Source organism: Oxyura jamaicensis, chromosome 4 (genome assembly GCF_011077185.1).
Source record: "Oxyura jamaicensis isolate SHBP4307 breed ruddy duck chromosome 4, BPBGC_Ojam_1.0, whole genome shotgun sequence".
In the NCBI taxonomy this organism is placed as follows: domain Eukaryota; kingdom Metazoa; phylum Chordata; class Aves; order Anseriformes; family Anatidae; genus Oxyura; species Oxyura jamaicensis.
In genome coordinates this window covers 68926831-68942741 of record NC_048896.1, presented here as the reverse complement: position 1 = coordinate 68942741, position 15911 = coordinate 68926831, and the positions used below count along the sequence as shown (strand labels likewise).

The 15911-nt window shown below is 42.2% G+C and overlaps 1 long non-coding RNA gene across 1 annotated transcript in view; it reads right to left on the bottom strand.

Annotated features, from left to right (window-relative positions):
* Positions 1-48: 48 nt before the first annotated feature.
* Positions 49-15911, bottom strand: part of LOC118165612 — a 22601-nt gene continuing 6738 nt past the window's right edge. Inside the window, exons 2-3 of the long non-coding RNA XR_004750135.1 lie at positions 12983-13124; positions 49-377 (exon numbers count right to left, since the gene is read on the bottom strand). This is a non-coding gene — a long non-coding RNA (uncharacterized LOC118165612). The remainder of the gene's footprint in view (positions 378-12982; positions 13125-15911) is intronic.

Genomic DNA, 15911 nt, shown 5'->3' with positions numbered 1-15911 from the left:
GATGGAGGAGCTGCTCTCTCAGCATTCTGACTAGAGACCTAGCAATGAGGTCTTCAGATCTAGGTAGCATTGAGACTGACGTCTGACATGATTTGAGGTCCTGTCCTCAGTTGTGCTGCTATGCTCACCAGGCCTGCTCTGTGCTGGGCTACCAGGTGTCCTGGCATGGCCTTGAAGGGTGTGGGTTACATAAAGTCAGGTTATTTATACCATTTCTCACTTCATCCTCATGCTGCTAACCAGAACTCATTTCTGATCTTGTTCAGCAGGGTGTCGTAAGCTTCCCGCTTGACTCATACACTTTACCTTTGGTTTTCTTTTTAAGAATCATGATCTTTATTCTTCTACAGAAGTGATCTGTTCTTCCACCATGGCTTCTGCAGTTAAATTCTGAATATCAGTGAATTGTTGCCATTTCACCACTTCTTGTTTTTCTTTAAAGTAATTGTGCAATTACTGAGTCTGCCTTAAGGTTATTTTACATATTCCTAATATTTTAGGAACAGAGAGAAAAAGTCCCTTGTAATCAACATCTCTGAAGTAGTTACAGCCTGTGTTTTAAACACCTTTGTTCTGTTTTTTTTTTTTTTTTTTTTTTTTTTTAATTCCATTGGACTTCTGTAGTTTATATATTTTTACTGCCTTAACATCAGTTGACGTCAAGTTGGTGCCATGAGTACAAGTTGGACTGCTTGAGAAGGTTTTGCATAGAATTCAACCTGCAAAATGCTGTTGCCATTTTCTCAAGGAAAAATAAATCAGAGGTGAATATTTCATGTATTGAAAAGGGGATGGAGAGGATTTTTCTTTCCTTCCAAGTAAATTATTTTTATTTTTTTATTTTGCCAGCTTTCAAAGCTCCAGGTAAGAATATAAACAGGATCATCTATTTGCTTGTATTCTCAGCTGCATTTCAGATCCACTCTGGCAGAATTTCTCATGGTAGATTCTATAGATTGCATGTTTCGAAGTGATTTAAAGTAAGGATTTTTAGGGTAGGGTGTTTCAGAAGTATCCAGAATTGGATTCTTTGCACTCTTTTTGAAATTAGAGTTTCATTGTTGATGTTGATAGAGGAACATTTGTCCAGTGCTAAATACTTTTGAAAAGCCACTGATGGTTACTAAAGTCAAAGCCACTGGTGCTCCTTAATAAGGTGGCAGGGCAATTTTAGTTCAGCAAAATAAATGTCATTTGCCACACTGAAAATGTTGATAATGTGATATCATACTTATATCATGAAGCCAAGAGGAAAAAAGCTTATTTTCCTGTAGGCACTGAAAGAAATACAAAATACACAAATGTAGTTGTAGGCTGTCAAGAAGGCTTGGTTTGTGCCCTTAGTGTCATGAAATAGAGGCATCACAAGATGCAAGCACTCATGCAAATATGAACTATTTTAATAGTCCGGAGCTAGATTTGAGGGGTGTTGTAATTCCAACTTTATTTTGCAACTGGAAAGCCACTGTAAATTTAAGTTGTTTTTTTTTTGGAGTGGATTGATGACAGGTGTAGGTATGGTTATGTGAATGTTTCTGAAGAATGAAAGCAGAAAATGAAATTAGAGCTTTGTGCTTTACATCTTGTTCAGGAGCCTGGAGAGCTAGGTTTGGTTTCTCTGGTTTGAAATGGTTCAATAAAACCATCACAAAATGAATGCTACCTGCTGTGGGAACTCCATTTCTTCAGTCCCCCTAAATCCATTAAAAAGGAAAAAAAAGAAATAAAGCCCATTGTTGGGAGATGTTAAATATTGTTCATGGCATCATAATCTCAGTAGCCTCTTCCACCAAAAAAGTACTGACATACGGCAAGACACAAAATCAAAGTCAATATGGGAAGTAATTGTGATCAAAATTTATCCAGAGCAGTTATGAAATTGCCAAAGACGGAACAAAGTGCAGGCATTTTGTAAATCTCAGTATGCCTCATCTGCATTGAAGCTAAGCTAGTCTTCTTGTTTGATAGCATATATAACAGAATCAGAAGCATTTCACACACTTCTGATCTATAACATAGCAAGAGGTGGGATGTTCAATACCAGTCATTGGTTATCAGTGTCTGTAGATGGATAGCCTAGGAGGCTGACATATGATTGTGAACAAAGTATAACCCGCTAAAAATGTGCCTGAAACACAAGGCATATGATTAAGTATGTTACATAGCAACTCAGTAATGTTGCTTTAAAGGCTCATTTGATTTTTTAACCTTGAGTAATCTTTCCTCTCTAAATTTGCTTGCAGGCTGCTTGTCCAGTAAAAGAATTGTTCATTTAGGTACTTGCTGTTAATTCAGCTGAAAGCAAAACAAAAAACAAGGGTAATATGGACCTCTCTTGGAGGTCCCAGCCAGCTCAGCTTCTGTAGGGCATTATGGCTTCAGAAAAGAGCTGGGGGTGGAGAGGAAGGTAATGGAAATGGATGGCTTCCCTACACTTCACCTGCCAGTGGAGGTTTGCACCCAGCCGGCTGTATGGCTAGATAGGGCACAGTGCCCGCATTCAGGAGTTCAGTTTCTGTTCTCTCCTGGAGCTACAAATGAGCTTAAAAGGATGTGATAACTGCAATGTAAAAAAGAGTCGACTGTAATTTATATAGAATCAGCCCTTGTTGGAGTAGCACAGAGAAGCACAGAAAACAAGCCCAGAGGGAACGTGGTAAAATTGCATTTACACTTCTTGCAGGAAGCAAGCCAATCTGGGTAGACCTAATTTTGTGGGGGGTATTATGCTATAGGAGCCTGGATATGTCCTACGGGACTTGATTTTCCATAGTTCTGGGCATCCAGCAGCAGTGCGGGATTTCTGGCATTAATGATTTTATTACAGCAATAACTACGATCTTCTGCAACTGTTTTAAGTAGCTGGAATTAGGAGCAAATATGTCTCCTTATTATCATACTTCTATAAATAATGGATTTTACTGCACTGAGAAAATGAATTATTTCCTGTGTTATCCATTGCCTCATGGTACCCACTGTACAACAGCCAAACACCTTAGTTGTCCGAAGACAAAAGAGCCATTTTGTTTCAAGATATACTCATGTCCCATTTATGAAAAGCATCTTAGATCCTCTGCACAGAGTAGCAAAACTGCTACCAAGCAAGAGCTTATAGCAGGTTTACCCTGATGCAGAGCAACATGAAAAGGAACTCCCTTCATTCCCAGGAATGGTAAGATTCAAGCAAAATGTCTTATATACGTTTCTGAAACCTAATTAATCACAACAAAAAGGCTTTATGTCTTGTGAAGAAAATATTAGCATATCAGAACCAGGATACAGGGCATAATCCAATCACTTGCCTTGTTCAAGTGAAATCATGGGCTGGCTTGAAAGGAGGAAAAAAAGCAGATTGAACAAGGGGTGAAATATTGAAAAGCACATGGTACTGAAAAACAAAACACTGCATTGTATCATCAGCTAAGGGAAAAATACTCTAAGTTATTATAAAACTTCTTTTTGAAAACTAAACTTCATTTATTTCAGTTTTGAAAATCTCAACCTTACACAAAGCAAAGGGACAATGGATGAAAATTATCTAGAGGGTTGCACCAAGGTCTTCATGAGCCCTTGTAGGATCTGAACCACCGCTAAAGCCAGCAAAGGGTTAACAGCCAGCACTGAAGGAATGTGGAGTTGTTCAGATGGGATTGAAGACCAGTGACTTTTTCCTCTCTGCCTTTATTTTGTAACTCAAAAACAAAACAACAAAAACCCCACAATCCCACCTTGATAGCTGAGCCATTTGCTAAATGGTTGTTAATAACCATATCAATCTCGTTTTCGAATTACTGCAGATCTATGCCAGAGCCTGGTGACTCTTTTATTAAGGAGACAGGCAGCCTGTGCACTGTTTTGTTCTCATTTAATCTCCCAGCATAGTGAGGAAAGCAAGTACGTTTTGTTCTCAGAACGATTTTTAAAGGGGTTTTGAAACCATTAGGCTTTAATCTTTCACCACCTCTGTTCAAGACTGTACTGGCCTACCCTCTTACTTTTTTTCTACATATTCAACTTTTAGTAAGTAAATGGGAAGAGCATCACCCAGCTTTCCTCCTTGTTCCAGCCTGAGAGCAAGGTACTTATCACCACCGCACTGTAACTAGCACTTGAGATGATTTTCAGCTGATAGCATAACACTGAGGGATGAAAATAAATGAATGCAAAGTGCCAAAAAGTCATCCCTCCAAGGCTTTTTGTTACTAGAAAATGGGTCAATTTGCGCTATTTTTGAGGGTGCTTGTGACCTTTCTGGTAACCATCTAATTGGCTTGGCAATGTTTGAATTACACTTATATTTAAAAATAATGCCTAGGTACACTTGTTGCTGTAACGCCTGGGTGGAAGACAAAAGGCTTGCTTGCTTAATTGAGTGAAGGATGTCTGCTCTGCCTTTGTGTCCCTGGTGGTCTGCTGTCCTGGCTAGCTGCATGCAAACTCGATACCAGAGGCCCTTTTCAATAGGCACATCAGCTGGGTCAAACTGCCTATGCAGTACCTTGGTCACGTTCCTGACTGAAATTGGCAGTACTTGTGAACGGTATTAGGTCGTTAGCACTAGAGACGAGAACTGTTCCTTTTGTTCCCAGCACTAGTACAGCGTGAGCTTCCTCCTCCTGCCACAGAGGGTGACTGGGATGAAGAGGGGGGAAAAGTTCCCATCCTTCGTCCAAAGCAAGAGTCACAGAGGGTAACTTTTTTTCTTCTCATGACTGCAGTAATAGCTTTCCCCTTCTGAAAATTTAGGAAAAAATATAACCAGTCTTTCAGAAGTCTTTTTTTTCCTATCACTTTCTTCTGGGTATGGGTTGCAATTACTTGTCGTATACTAACACTTAAGTTATCAGCTAAGGTCGGAGCCACATTCCCTGTGTTCTGTACATGCTTGCTGTGGCCAGGCAGTCTGTCTTTTGGTGAGATATTTAAAGAAAACACACTGAGAAAATAAGTGCTTTTCCTACCCCAGCACCAGTTTGGCCGTTGCATGGCGGTGGGACTGAAGCACCATCAGCACTAACTGCTGCTCCTCGCTCTCCTAATTATGCCGTGCTTCTTCATCAGATGCCCCCGGCGACAGACCAACACACCTGAAAAGGAAGCTGATAACTGTGGCTGCCTCCACACAGATGGCTGACTGATGCAGACAGATCTTCTTAGGAAGACTAGATCATTCCTTGAGGTTATTTTTCTCAGACGTCCTGTATAGCTCGAGCTGAATGGTTATCAGGAAATCAGTAAGGAGCCAGAACTGGCCTGGCTGCCAGATTTCACATCTAGCGATGTGAAATGGCTCTGTTAGCAAGTCGTGTGTAATTCTCCTCCCTTGTATGCCCTGCAGCGCTCGACTATGCAGAACAGACTGAAGTGTTGTCTTGGCACAGAAAAAACCTATACATAGGAGCCTTTTTTAAAAACCAGAGCCTATACATTGCTTTTTTCCCCTTCCAATAATTTAAAAGCAGATAAACTCCTACTGAATAACTTTCTCACAACCTTCCGCCTCAGCCCTCTGGAGAGACAAAGAGCAGAGCCCAGGGGAAGTGTCACCATGAGCAGACTGTATCTCCTGGTGACTTGAAGTGCTTTCCTGACTGAAGAGGTTTTCCTGACTCAAGTCCAGACCTGTGATAATGCAGCCCCTTTTGCAGTCACTTTTACTATGATACCTCAATAGTTTTGGAGTCATGAATGTATTAATCTCTCCCGAGATAGAGGCAGGCTGCACACAACTTGCCCAGTTACAGAGAAGACCTGTGGCACAGAGGGAACCTCAGAAATCACAGCCTAGCTACTGCTAGAAAACATTCTTCACCTTGTTAATGTTTTACTAATGGGGTAGTTGCATTTTTGTTCCTTTTTTTTTTTTTTTTTTTTTTTTTTTTTTTAACATTCCCAGGTGCCTTTGGTTTATCACGCTTTCTTTTTGAATGTATTGATTTAAAACCACAGCTTGAGTTAAATCCCCGGCGCCACTTTTTGCTTGCTTGCTGCTAGCACCAAGGTATCATTTCATACATTGTGCAGTGATTTAACTGCTACCTTTTTGCAGGAGGCAAAGGAACACAACAGAACATGCCGTTCTCGGAATGTTATTCCCAAGATTTCTCAAGAGCCAGCCTCTGACCCGTGCTGCACCTTCACCTTGGCAGGATGCGCTCTCATGTGGGGGAGCCTTTAAAGGAGCCCCACTGTGAGAGGATCTCAAGGTCGCCGCTGTGGCGGTCCCAGAACACTGAGCTCTGTCTGAGTTACGGTCTCACAAACCTTTCGTCTGCCATATACATCACTGCCGCAACAATGGGTTCGTGGTGATGCTTGTAGCAGAGATGGCCGTAACAGTGACATAGCGGGTGTGCTGCATGTCCTCAGTGGTGGCACCAGTTCCCACCAGGGACACTGAGAAGAGTCTTGGGTTATTTAAAAAAGGTTAATGAGGGAAAGGAGACTCCAGCATCGCTTCTCGCCTTCAGAGCGACCCCTATCAGGTTACTCAGAGCTTTCCTCTTACTGGGGCGTGGGACGTGACTGAAGTGTTTCTCCAGGACCAGCTCTGTCCTACCGCATTATTCATGGCAGCAACCTGGGTGACTTTAGCCTGAAAGACGTGTAGGAGGAAAACTTGCTCCAGTCAGTTTGTGGCACGAGATGACCTTAATTTTCAATACAGCAAGAGTTTCTGCTGAGTTACGGGTGACACACAGTGAGCTCCTGCCAAGTCACTTACACGGGTGGCAGCAGGGCAATGCCTGGGTGCTCCTACTGTGTAGGAGAGGTGAAACTGGAGGAAAAAAAAAGCCTTCCAGTAAGGGCCTGTCTATAAGAACAAAGTGGGATGGGAAGAGTTCTGTACATATAATTTTATTTTTTTGTGTGTGTGGGCAGTTTGAGTTTTCTCTGTTTAAGAAGTGTTCCCAGTTCACCTTTCAGTGAAGGTTCACCACCAGGCGGGTATTTGCCTGGTGGCTTGCTGCTGAGGTGGTACCTTGTGTGCAGGGACTGCTGCTTACAGCGCTGCCCAAACGTGTTTCTGCATCTCTTCCCTGTCCTCCTGCCTGTCTTACTGCACCTTTAGGTCGGCTTTTGTCTGGTCTTTGCACTCCAGCAAAAATGCTCTTTCTGCAGTGGATAGGGTCACAACCAAGAGGTGACCGGGTACAAGTACTGATGATCACAGTCTGAGGGCAAAGCTGCCCTGATTCATGCTGGAGCTGATCTGGAAAAGCAAAAACTCTGGGAAGGTGCCGCTGCAGATTTCCTTCCCTAAGCCAGCTGCAGCTTGGCTAGAAGACTCCAGCAGGGAAGGGGGCATACAGCAAGCATGTTTTCTGCCTGGGTTACTGGAAACATCTTTGAGGAAAAAAAAAAAAAAAAAAATCTGCCTTTTATTTACTTTTTATGCCTTATTTGCTCTGTTTACTTATTTGCACTACTCATTCTGGACAAAGGAAGAAGTTTCTCCTTTTTCATTCATGCTGCTATTGGCAGCGTGCTCTGACTTCCATCTTCAAAGTGCAACATTAATTCATTTAAACTGAATGCTTTTAAGATGAAATTGAAATCATTAATACATATTTTCATTTCGCATGGGGTTTAGATATTAGCCAAAGTTGAACTAAGCAGTAACCCTTTGGAAGATGAAGCTCGGGCACACATCTCTCCATGTTATGTGCTGTTACCCAACGACTCGGCGATGTGGCAGTCAGCATACATACATATCTAGATCCACTTTCCCTGTAGTTAAATAAACTTTTAAAGCAAATGCTCCATTAGCTCCTGATCATCAATCTTAATGTAATAATGGGGCTGTTTAAAGCCTGATAGGCTTTCCCCCCTATTCTATTAAAATATTTACATTGTAATAACTCAGTAGGTTTTTTTCCTAAATGGAAGGCCTGTAAGTGGGTGAAAGTATTTTAGAGCAGGGTGAGACTGAAGGGACGTGACATGTTATTGAATTAAGGGCCTTAGAAGGTGAGGGCTGTGCAGTCATAAATTCCAGGAATGCGGATGTGACTCTCTGAATGTGTATATGAAGCTGACAGGGTTTGACAGCTACCATCTGTGAACAATAACGTATAGAGAAGCACAGCTACACCATGCAGGCTGGAATGCACCTATCAGGCTCGGAGAACTCCAGCAACTTACTACTCATTATCAGCGACCGTGGTCATGATTAGCTGCAGGGGTTGGAATGAAACTTGGAAAATATGAGAACAAAGTTCCCCTTGTTAAGGCAGAGTAATTAGTTTTATACATATGAGGAGAAAACGGGCAGGAGACTTCCTTTTTCCCCCCTCCCCTTTATTAAGTGTTTACCATTCGAGCACTGCTCAGAAACACTAAAAAACTGCACAGTGGAAACAGATAGGCTGTTACTTCTTTCTGCATCATTTGAAATATAGGGAAATGGCTATTTTGTATTCATGCTCTTATTCTGCCATCGTTTTCCTGGACTTTGCAGCATAGAATGACAGAGATGTAATTACGTGATAACTGTGTTTATGTTCCATTTGCTCATCAAAGCTGATTTCTTGTGGTCTGTACTTTTCTGAGTTCCATCAGAGCATAGCATTTTGGCCAAAATATTCCTTTGAGTCAGAGCATCTTGTATGTAAAATCTCTATTTTATTAATGGAAAAGGGATCTTTGCTGTTTTCTCAGCCTTGCATAGTAAAAACAAATCTGTGTGTTCCCACAGGCTTATATCGCCTCTTGGTGAACACCGTGGTGTACAGAGCAGATGAAGCCAGAGAGAAATACTGTGAATTCTCACTTAAGGTTGCTCAAGCATGCTATCAACCAACACTGAGAGCCATTTTAGTGCTTAGTGTAAGCCAGCACGGGCCACTTGTATGTGAAACTGTGTTTACACAAGCTGAGAATCTGTCCCAGAAAATGAAATTATGAGATAAAAAAAGCAAATGTACCATCTACATAATGCCTGTCTCAAAGTCCACTGTAATATATATATTCCCCATAGCTTTCTGCCAGCTTATGCTTTTCTTACAAAAATGACATTAATCCCTGTCTCCACCCGTTAGTCAGTAGCGGTCTCCAACAGCAGTTTCAGCTCCAAAAACAAGGTGCCCGGACTTCTAGCGAGGGCATTTGACTTTGAAAAATATCCAGCAAAAAACAGTGCATAAAAAGAGAGAAACAGCAGGAAGTCTACTGAGAAAAAGTTATCATCCATCCTCTTTTAATTGAAAGAGAAAGGTTACGGTTGGCTTAAAAAGAATGTGTGAGCAGACAAGAAAAGTATAGTAAGCAGTTCCTGTGATAGATGGTTTAAATTTAGTTGTTCCTGCCGGGGGTGGGAGGTGCAGGGTGGGCTGTGTGACCTGTCTGGGTCCCTTTTACCGCTACTGTTCTGTAATAGGAAAAGATGAGGGTATTTCTCAGCTGTGAAGGCTGCATGTTTTTCCATTATCTGCTTTAGGAAAATGCACACCAGTGAGGTTATTGATGGAAAGCCATTCATGTAGATGTGTTGCATCCCTGTAACGGGACTGATTTACACAGATGTGACTTAAAGGTGTGTCCATCGTGGTCATGAACACGCACCTTATCTCTTGGTAAAACTAACCCACCCAAAGCTTTGGGGTAGAGATACACATCTCTAGTATCCACGTTAGTATGGATATTTCTGGGATGATATTTCTTCACTGAAATGGCCAAAGGCTGAAAATGCCATCTCAATGGCAAACAGCTGGAAAAAGTGGAATCAGGTAAGCCCCTTCTCTCTTGTATTCCTCAACTCCCCTGGAAATGTGCACATTGAGCTAGTAACACTACTCAATGCATACGCGGTCTTACTAGCAGGTCAAGGAAAGAGGATCAAGACCAGTCAAGATCAGACTAGCAGTCTTTTTCCTGGTCAGATCACTTTCAGCTAATCAAAGGGGAAGGAAATCAGTGTCTTCAATGTTTGCCTCAAGTTCTTTTGATTTTTCTTTGGACAAGTTGTAGGTCAGAAATGGAGGAAAGGTGTGTAGGTTAGATTTTTTACATAAGCAGTTTACTTTTCAGTGAAGAAAAAAAAATCCAATCCAATCCAATTAATATGGCAGCCACCGGGCTGGCAAAGCACGGACACAGTAAGCTGTCACTTCTGGTTTTACTGATGTGCCATTTTGTGCTCTGCTTTCTTGTTCAGAGTCTGTAGGGGTGACCAGTAACCCGAATTAGTGGCATCCACCTCAATCCCCCCCCTTACACTAGGGAACTACTCCCCTATTGCTTTGCCTTATTCGTGCAGCACCTGCCATGGTGCAGGTAACAGTGCTAATAATGTTAATGTGAAGGTTTAAAAATAAGTTAGGCAATAGGCTGAACCAGTCTGAAAAGTTTCTTCCCTGCAGATGTTTCTTAACAGGTCCTGTTTTCTGCATAAGAGTTAAAATGAACCTGCTATGCAAAGCCAAGCCTCTGCCGACTGTGACACCATTTGCTGTTGCAGGAAATTGGTTTTGACCCCAGCCTGTTCAGCTTTCATTTGGGTGAGGGGAGCTCCACTAATTAGGCATTGTTACCGTTGGTGTCTACATGTGTGTTCTGCCTGTAAGACAGAAAGCATGCCTGCACAACACAGGATGGACTGACACAGACTGGAGCACAAACCAGCAACCCAAACACAAACTCCCCGGGGCTCTGTACAGATGTTACAGACGCATGCTGGTGTGGAAAGCCCTTCCTACCTGCTATGCTTTTGCTGCTTTTGTAATCTGTAATAGCAAGATAAAAGCTTGTTGAGGTTTACCATTCTATTTCATGTCCTTTATTTTGCTGTGTAGACATTTCCAAAGGCATTAAAGTCTTTGAGACTATAGCAGCCTGTAAAAGAGATCCATTTTCTAAGCCTGCCTGTCTAATGCAGGTAATCTACTGCATTCCTTTAAAGCAGTAAAAAAATAGCAACGGGACTGAAATTGCCTGTAATTTTCCTCCTAGCATTTTGTAACTGGAGCATTACTATGTTATTTTACCTCTCTCTTTTATGTGGGAGCAGTTTCTGAGGCGTTGGGATCACATTTCTCTAAAAAGTCCTTCTTTATATGCTTTAAAACTTTGGTATGACATCAAAGTTGGTAGAACAGCTACCAAACACTTTAATAGCAAGTTACAAGCATTTCTTATCTTTACCAGCCCTAGTATCTTGTGTGCTGCATGTTTGTTCCTCTCCCCGTCCCAGTAAGTCAGTAGGGTAGTTGGACCGGGCAGCCTGACCTCGTTCCCTACATTTGCAGCTTGTTCATTTTGAAATCTGTTAACTGTCAGCCAGGAATTTGTCTTATAAGTTCCCCCAGCTCCCAGTTCCCCATTGCATTCAAGCTGTCTTGTAGTGATTAACCAACTTGTAAACACAGTAGGAATTATTACCAATAATGGACCTAACCTACAAAGATGGTGAACTCAAAGGACTGCGTGGCTACTTCATGCCCTGCAAGCTCAGCCTCAACAGGCTGCCAGAGTTAACGCAGTCATTCCTGTATTGTGCTTTACAGACTTTGCTGGGATTTTAAACCTACTTTAATGGTTTTGATTAAGCAATTTTTCTGAAGAAACTTTCAAAATGTGCAACTCGGCAACTGGTCAGTGATAAAATTTTCATTTATTCTGTGCCTTTCTTTGCCTCTGTATTCCCACAACACTACCCTGTATATCTTCGAGGACAAAGCGTTAGTTCTAAAAGATCATCCACCTTGTTGTTGCCTGTCCTTGTAAAGCTACATAGAAAGCAAAATGTTTACTTTTACTGGAGAGCAATATTTCTTTCTGCTGAATACAGATTTTAAAAACATTCTTATTTCCATTTAAGATCTGATATAAACCTTATTCTTTATGCTGGGTTCTAAGGTGCTGAGTAAGCACTGGTATTTGGAAAGACATGCATAATATATATATTATAACTGTATAGCTTTAATTTTTTTATCTGAGTGATCTTTAAGATGTAACTTCTCAGGTCTTAGGTACAAGGAAAACTAGGGTTTGAGTGTCTTGTTTAATGTCTAAACACAACCCCAGATACCCAGAAAAAATGGATTAAAGAGAAAAATCTGATGGAGAAACATGAGGATATAGGACAAAGCATCAGCCTACAGCATTAAACATCTCTAGCGGGCAGGCCAGCATTAGTAGCAAGCCTGGGGTGAGGGACACACACAGGCATGTTGTCCTGTCTTCATATCCTAGCTGTTGGCTCCATGCTTATCAATTACGGGGTAATTGAACTTGACCTTCACTCCCCTCTCAGAGGTCTGGACCATTGTGACTCTACATCCCCTGCTGCTCTCAGAAGCAGAGCCAGCAGGGGGTAGAAAATGAATGCCACGAAATGCATGCACTTGGCCATGACCTTAGCAAATTCATCCCCAAGCTGGTTATTTTTAGGCTGCTGAGCCAGCAGTTTTAGAGCCCCAGCTCAGAGCACTGCTGGGCTAACCCATGACTGTAAGAGTCAGAGAACGGGACTGACCTGGGAAGCTCTCTGTTTTCCTGACTGTCCCTTATTTCACCCAGTACAAGAGGGCTCCATACATAACTGGGAGGTCTGAAGAGTCACTACAGTGTGCGTGACTCATTATAACAATAAAGGTTGACTCGGGCTTACTTCTAGTCTGTGCTACAGTGAGAGAGGGGAACTTACTTTCATCAACAGGAAAACAGCCTGTACCTTTCCAACTAGAAGTATTGGTGAGTCATTAGTTTGTCTCTGCTCAGGTAGGATATGGCATTCCAGCAAGAGCCATCGGACCAGTTTACTTGAAGAACCTGTAATTTTCCAAGAGGGGGTCCGTTTGTGGTATTTATTCTCACAGCTGTGATGGGAGTATACATCACTTAAACTTCTCTTACAGTGAAGAGGTAGCAAATGCCAATAGTTGTCAAGTAAATTTAGACCAAAGACCACTTTAATTTATAAAAAAACAAGTACAGATTGTTTCTCCCCCCACCCGAATATTTAGTGCTGTGGACTACTTACAAAGGTGTCTTCATGCTTGTTCTCTCTCTCCCTGGCCCTCTGAAGCTTGTTTCTTTCCTGCTCCAATACTCTGCTCTGAGGGAAGAAGCAGGGAGTGCCATGTCTCCATGGAAGTATGCAGTCCAGTGGCTGGAGGAGATTCCTACAAGGGTCAAGATAGGGCTTTGAATCAGCTCAGCACTGCAGGTAGGTCTGCTGCTTTCTGGATGAGCACTGAAACACCTAAGTAGTCATGGGCAGCACTTCCACCACTGTCCTCTAAAGAAAAAATTACAGCAAGCGCCTATGTGAATGTTTCAGTATCTGTGGTCCATCATAAAGGGCTAACTACATACATTATAACTAGGTGAGCAGCAGAGCGTATTTCGGAAATGCACACTGTCCACAATTCATACACACCTCAGTGCCTAGCAGCAGATTTGGTGGTTGGGAAAGGAGAGGAGAGGGAAGGGAAAAAGGACATAAGCTTCTGGGACTGTGCATAAAGTGGTTTTTTGATTTTTCTGCAATTAGGAAATCAGCTATACTTTTTTTTCCCTAATAATATTATTTTTGTTTCCTCTTAGTAAAGCTGGCTGAATACTGAAGTATGTAGAAAGTGTGTAGAAAGATGCCAGCAGGAGGCCTAAGGAACCTCCCAGAGCAGCGGGCCTGGCCCAAGCGTTCTTATGGCTCTTGCACCAGGGGTCTCGTTTGGCCTTTCTTGGCATTGCCCCACTAATTTTACTCTGGATCTCTCAAGAACCAGTGTGAAACATAGCCCACTAGTACTTAATGACAGGGCACGTATCTCCTTGAAAGACATCGTGTATCTTTACCTCTCCATTGGGCTGAAGTACGTGTGAGCTGACAGGAGCTTGCCTGAGCTGTGACTGCCAGCTAGGCCTGCTCTGTCTTCCCAGAGGGCTGCAAGGCAGGACAAGTCAGCTGAATTTGGCAGGCGAACAGAAGGCATGTGGAGACTAAGAAAAACAACTGCTACCCAGTTGAGAAGCACTTGCTGGATCGCACAGTGACTCAGTGTGTCCCTCGCTGCTTCACAGCAACTCAGCTCCTGAGAGCACAGTCTTGCACTGCAGCCAAAACCAAGCCTTACAGTGTATGGGTTTTCATCTTGTAATAACAGCTTCATTTTCTAGACACGAAGTACATGACCTCCAGTAATATGTGATGAAATGTAAATTGGATGTATTTCGTATCCAGTCTTGTCACCCCCGCTAGCAGCCTCCCCTTGGGAGTTTCGACAGCCCCGTGCATCCCTACTGCTTCCGTTTTCTTACACAGCCCCCAGCAAAGCCATGCTTGAAGGCACAGGTTTCACCTACAAGCCACCAGCAAGATGCCAGGCTTGCAAGATGACAGACTCACAGGTAATTAGCCAGGGCAAAATCTGCAAAAAGACATTTAGGGGGAAAAAAAACAGACAACCCTGGTGAGAGCTGACATTCCACGAACAGGCCCCAAAGCCTGAGGGATGCTGCCAATGTGGGAGCTGTGTTTTTGGCACTCAAACAAGTTAACTTTGGGCACCCCAGGTCCGGGGGGACACTTGCCTCCTGAAGTCCTGAGCCAAAGCCACTGAGCCCTGGTGATTTCAGCAAGCTGTGGATCTGGACAAGCACTGAGACTGGGCTGAAGTGAGCAAAAAGGAAAGGTTTATCACCTCTTCTGCTCTCCCTGTTCCACCTCCAGCTGCCCATAACACTTTCTGGAGTCCTACCAAGAGATTTTTAACCTGCCTCCTCACAGTGTCTTTCTCTCTTCCCATCCCAAGTGCCAGCTGTGATTTGTTTCCTTTACAGAACTGGTTTTCCATTTTCTACTTGTTGCAGTCTTCTTTTTGTATTTTTGTAGTTTTTTCCTAAAAGATAGTGGGCATTTTTCAAGTCCAAGTGAAACTACAAGCCTGAAACCCGAAGGAAGACTCACATAATTTGCCTTTGTATTTTACTTAAAAGAATAAGAAATGATAAATAAAATATCCTTGCTTTTTGTTTTGTTTCTTTGCCAGCTAAAGGACAGTCTGTCCTAGCATTAGGAAAAAATCATAAGCTCAATTGTCATAGATACAGCTTCCAGAGAGTCTTGAAAAAAATGTTAACTTTCTGTAAATGCAATTGATTATTATAACTCTGAACAAAGGCTTCTACTGCGGCAGTCAAATGATTTGCTAGTCAAAGAAAGTGGGACATTCATTAATAAATGTACATGCTGGTTTAGAAAATACTGCATGAGTAGAGTTAGAGAAAATTGTGCTCTATTGTAGTCTCAGTCACTTGCTTTTTTCTTTGTTTTCCCAGAATATTTTTAGTGAGCACCAATTCTTTTTTTCCCAGGAGTTTTTATCTCAGGGTTAATTATAACATTATCATCTGTCCCCGATCAGTAATAATGTAGTTCTCCTTGCTGAGCAGACAGGAGAATGAATTGCAACTTCAATTCTTTCATGGCTGATTCATACACCAAAAGAGAACGGATCTTTTATGTACAACTGCCTTCTGGTATTTTGAAAGAATACATATTTTGAAACAGCTGAGATTGCAGTTACTGCTCAGATACAAGTAGAAAACATTCGGGTTACGTGTTAATGTCTTATTCATGACTGCATGTAATATTTATGCAAAATTCTTCTACTTCTCATTTAGAATTCCTGTTACCAGTTTGCAACATTTCAGCTGTTTTGGAGGCCAAGAAGTGAGAGAGAATGTGTGACTCTAAGCAGGGTCAGCTGATGTGTACACCTATAACTATGTAGCATGTAGGTACATCTCATTTGACCAGATCTCCTACTCATTGATGTGCAAAAGCTTCACCTCCATGACCAAGGTAATTCAGGAGAGACGCTGACAATAACTACTGGGGAGAATTACTACTCTTTGTAGCTAGACCTTCAGATATAGCTATTCTTTTCCCGGTACTCAGTAAAAAA